We start from the raw sequence: 6042 nt of genomic DNA on the forward strand, positions 1-6042 counted from the left end.
GTGGGTCTGGACTTCGACCGTGTCTGCATGTCAAAAGTTTTACTTATCATTTAGTGTCGAAAAAGTAATTTGCTTATCATCCTTAAAGTCTAGACACATCTTACTGCCTCTATTGCATAGACAGTGTATAGATAAATTAATATCTTAGCGTATCTGTTATTGTTACCTTTACCTGACAGCTTCCGTAGATTCCTCCGTAACTTATGGGATTTTAGTATTATATATGCATATGTAAATTATGTATTGCAGGGTACTAATCTACATCCTATAATCTATTTCTTATCGAAAATATTTCATCTGATCGTACGAGATGAATCCCTCAACCAGTTCGATTCCCTCAGATTTATATAGCTATTCCGATAGTTATCCCGACAGCTATTCCGACATGGATATTCACCTAAGCTCCGAAAGCGGTGTTACCAGAATTAATCAATCAATCAGCCATCATCAATTCATCTGATGTGTTCGTAGTCGACTTAATCAATGGAGACGCGAAGAAGGCGATCCCTTCCACCAACCGAATTCACCTCTTAACAATGAACCTGAGGCGCTTACCGGCGAACCTGTTCGAGACACCATTTTTTCTCTCATTTCCAGAGTATCTCGTCACGATCATATAGATGTCGGAAACTAGTTAAACTTTATTTGGTCAAAAACGGTAACAGAGAAAACTGCGGTCGCACTACGGTTGACCGTGGTGGCGACCGTGCAACTTGTTTTCATAAAACTGCGTTGTAATTCAGTTTGGGGTTTCACGGTTGACTATGCGGTCGACCGTACCTCGACCGTGTGTTTAGCTGAACTTTTAATTTCATTCTTTAACCTATGTTTGACTTGGTCGTTTGCAAGATAAAGTATGAATTAGTGACCTTGCGTGTTTTATGTTAAGAAATCAGTCATCACTTATGCATATGTATGTGTCATCATCAAAACATATTCTTTGGTTAATTATCATACTTAAGTTTGTCGTTTAGTTTATTAACCAACATTCAACCAACATTATGGTTATGGGAAGACGATAGCGTGGCTAATATAAATGTCAAATACGTCCATGAGTCCATCTATTGTACAAGATATTTGATGCATACTCATAAACAAGGTTGCAAAATTTGCTATTCGGGAATTAATCGGTCGGGACTTTGCAAGGATTAATCGGTGATTCGGGGATTAATCTGGGATTAATCAGATTGTATTTATACATTTAAATATTAAATTTTAAAAACTATAGGTGTGAATATAGAAAAAAACCATAAATATAAAAATAAACTTTAATACAATTGCCTAAAATTGTTCATTTTGCTCCAAAACTATAAAGTTCTGGTTTAAATTCATGTTAAAATATTAAACATTTTTTACTTTGACCGACTTTGATTACCAAATTCGATTTTGACCCATCATTTGGCGTTGGCCGTTTAATTAAACGGATTTTTAGAAATCGGAACGGATTGCTCATAAAAATGATTAATCGGGGATTAATCGGCGAGTAATCGGGTTTTTTACAACACTGCTCATAAATGCGACGGATAATAAACAATGAAATGCCGTTAAAAAAAAATACTCCCTCCGTCCCATATTTATGGTCACCAGACAAAAAACACACAGTTTAAGAAAATCCCACTAACTTCATTTCTCCACCAATGAAATATCTTCTCTCTCCAGATCCACCAATGAAATATCTTCTTTCCTTTCCATTTATGGAAGTGGACAATTAATTTGTAACATTCCAAAATGGAATAGTGGACAATTATATAGGAACGGAGGGAGTAATAAACAATGAGATTCAAAAATGGACACCGTAGAAATTTTCATTACTTCATAGAATCCCTCATTTTAAAGGTGTGACGATGAGTGTTGCTTTTGGTTAAATTTTAAATATACCATCCAATTTATTGTTATAGTTTTTTTTTTCCTTTTTTTTTTTTTTGGATTTATTGTTATAGTTTGATCGGAGGACGATGGAAGTAGAAAAGGTCAGTCCAGTGATGTTTGGTGGGTGGGTTTTAAATCCGTACCCCATGGCTAACTCAAGGGGAGCGATATGTACACAACTCATTTTTTTTAAGTACACAACCATCATGCTTTACATTGCATAGCATGATGGTTGTGTACATAACAAAAATGAGTTGTGTACATATCATCACCCCTTAACGGTAGAATTGAAAGTTTATACTACCTCCGTCTCAAATCTATTGTCCTCAGATAAAAAACACGCAGTTTTAGCAAATCTCACTAACTTCATTCTCCACCAATAATATATTTTCTCTCTCCAGAACAACCTCTTTTGATCGGTTAAAAAGAATCTAGACAATTAATTTGGGACATCCCAAAATAAAATAATAGACAGTAGATTTAGGAACGGAAGTATTAATTAGTATGTATAGACTAAAAAAAAAGTGTGAGGATTATTTTCTATTTCAGTAAGATCACATCATCAATTTTGTACAATGGTCATTATTCACAAACATGAATTCTATAAACTCACGGACAAAACAAAGTTCCACAATTATTCACCACGATGGTCAAAACAAAAATCACATCACATAATTACCGTAATACTCAAGTACATATCATAGACCGTTAGATGCTACATTGTAAATATAACAGGTCAGAAAACCCAAGAAAAAAGAAGGTAAAGTAACCAAAATCCTAGGGGTCTAGGATCCCTAGCCACAGGGCCAGAAAGTCGGAAACAAAGGGGAATAAAATTTCATTTTTTTTTTTATAAATAAAATTTAAACTTTTAAGAAAAATGGAAACATTGAATTCAATGATCATGATCTAAAGTGGTTGGTTGGTAGGGAATTCCCTTATAAACAGAACCCATTTTAAAAGAATTCTACAACTCCACACAATGTTGGCCTTGAAAATATGGTCTTATTTTGCTTTTTAGACACAAGAAAAGGTTCAAATACATGTTACTAATATGTGGTTTTATAATTAGCTAAAATCTGCTTTAAAGACATGAATTGGTCCCCAGAATGTACTGGAAAGGGACAACAAATCAGATAGAATTTTATGGTCATTTGTTCTAAAAAAGGTACAATTTTGGTATACATTAAAGCAATCTAAAGGAGAATCACAGACCAAGATGAAATACAAAATACAGAGGTTTTCAATTATTCGTTATATTTTCTTTAACCCTTACAACACAATATTTATACATGAAAAAACTAATAAAGGAAATGATTAACTCTCTATAATTCTAGGCCTAATTGACAATATATTAGGGAACTACAATCTTCACAATTATAAATAATATCTCTACAATCTCTACACTCCTCCTCAAGTTGGTGCATAGATATCAAATATGCCCAACTTGTCAATTGAGTTCAAAAATTGGCGTCTTGAAACAGCCTTGGTAAGGATATCTGCGAGTTGATCTTCGGATCGAATTTGAGGCAATTCCAAGGTATTGTTTTCTAGCTTCTCTTTGATAAAAAACTTATCAACTTCAACGTGTTTGGTTCTATCATGATGAACAGGGTTGTGCGATATATCTCGGGCAGCTTTATTATCACAATATAATTGAATTGGTTGCTGGGATAAATAACCCAAATCTTGTAACAAGAGTCGTAACCATATGGCTTCACATAGTCCTAGAGCAATTCCTCTATACTCAGATTCAGCACTTGATCGAGAAACAACATTTTGTTTCTTGCTCCTCCATGTAACAAGATTTCCTCCTACAAATGTGAAGTACCCAGATGTCGATCTCATATCATCACGTGCCCCGGCCCAATCAGCATCAGTGTACACGACAATATTTTCAACACTTGCATTTTTCTTAAACAAAACACCTCTACCTGGAGCAAATTTTAAATACCTCAATATCCTTTTCACTGCATCCATATGCTTTTCTCCAGGATTGTGCATAAATTGGCTAACAATACTTAACGCATATGCCAAATCTGGACGTGTGTGGGACAAGTACAATAATCTTCCAACAAGTCTCTGATAACGTCCTTTGTCAATTGGAACTTGATCATCTTCAACACACAACTTTAATCCTTCTTCAACCGGTGTGTCAGCTGGTTGACATCCTGTCATTCCAGTCTCCTTTAGTAAGTCTAGGATGTATTTTCTTTGAGATAAGAAAATTCCATTCTTGGATCTCGAAACCTCAATTCCTAGAAAGTATTTTAAGTGACCCAAATCCTTCATTTCAAACTCTTTTGATAAATATGTTTTTAATGATTTTACTTCATCGGGATCATTTCCGGTTACTACCATATCATCAACATATACAATGAGGGCCGTGATTTTTCCATTCATCTTCTTTATAAACAACGTATGATCAGAATTACTTTGATGATATCCAAAGCTGATCAAGGATTTGGTAAATCTTCCAAACCATGCTCTTGGAGATTGCTTTAATCCATACAATGCTTTCTTAAGTTTACATACTTTTCCAATATCTTTTTCAGGTATCATACATCCTGGGGGAAGCTCCATATAAACCTCTTCCGATAATTCACCATGTAAAAAGGCGTTTTTAACATCAAACTGGTATAATGGCCAGTCCAAGTTAGCTGCCAGCGACAATAACACCCGAACTGTATTAATTTTTGCCACGGGAGCAAACGTCTCTGTATAATCAATACCGTAGGTTTGGGTATAACCTTTGGCCACTAACCTAGCCTTAAAACGCTCAATTGTACCATCAGATTTGTATTTTACTGTAAATACCCATCGACACCCTACCGGAGTTTTTTGTTGTGGACGATCAATAAGCTCCCAAGTTTTATTTTTAATTAGCGAATCCATTTCATTATTCATCGCATCTCTCCACCTTGGATCTGCTAAAGCTTCCTGCACATTGTTAGGAATAACAACAGTAGACAATTGATTTGTAAAAGTTTCATTTGATTTAGACAGATTTCCATATGAAACATAGTTGTTTATTGGGTATTTGACTTTGCTAGAAATTTCAGCTTCATAAGTGGGTTTAGGAACACCTCTAGTTGTTCGTTCAGGCAATTGTTTTCGAGCGGGTTCAGGTGGTAAATTTGACCCATCTTGACCGGATGATTGGTGTGGTACATTTGGGACTTCATGATGTAACCCTTCATTATTATTTTCTGCATGTGAAGTTTCAGAATTTATCTCATCGTTCTCTGGAACTTCAGATTGCAAATCAAGACCTTCATACTCATCATTCTGGGCACCTTCATACTGATCATTTTGAGTCACGGGTTCTGAAATGTCCCGTTCTTATTGATTAAAAACGTTCCATATTAATTGATTTCGTTGCGAGGTTTTGACCTCTATATGAGACGTTTTTCAAAGACTGCATTCATTTTAAAACAAACCATAACCTTTATTTCATCAATAAAGGTTTAAAAGTTTTACGTAGATTATCAAATAATGATAATCTAAAATATCCTGTTTACACACGACCATTACATAATGGTTTATAATACAAATATGTTACAACAAAATAAGTTTCTTGAATGCAGTTTTTACACAATATCATACAAGCATGGACTCCAAATCTCGTCCTTATTTAAGTATGCGACAGCGGAAGCTCTTAATAATCACCTGAGAATAAACATGCTTTAAAACGTCAACAAAAATGTTGGTGAGTTATAGGTTTAACCTATATATATCAAATCATAATAATAGACCACAAGATTTCATATTTCAATACACATCCCATACATAGAGATAAAAATCATTCATATGGTGAACACCTGGTAACCGACATTAACAAGATGCATATATAAGAATATCCCCATCATTCCGGGACACCCTTCGGATATGATATAAATTTCGAAGTACTAAAGCATCCGGTACTTTGGATGGGGTTTGTTAAGCCCAATAGATCTATCTTTAGGATTCGCGTCAATTAGGGTGTCTGTTTCCTAATTCTTAGATTACCAGACTTAATAAAAAGGGGCATATTCGATTTCGATAATTCAACCATAGAATGTAGTTTCACGTACTTGTGTCTACTTTGTAAATCATTTATAAAACCTGCATGTATTCTCATCCCAAAAATATTAGATTTTAAAAGTGGGACTATAACTCACTTTCACAGATTTT

Source organism: Rutidosis leptorrhynchoides, chromosome 7 (genome assembly GCF_046630445.1).
Source record: "Rutidosis leptorrhynchoides isolate AG116_Rl617_1_P2 chromosome 7, CSIRO_AGI_Rlap_v1, whole genome shotgun sequence".
Taxonomy (NCBI): domain Eukaryota; kingdom Viridiplantae; phylum Streptophyta; class Magnoliopsida; order Asterales; family Asteraceae; genus Rutidosis; species Rutidosis leptorrhynchoides.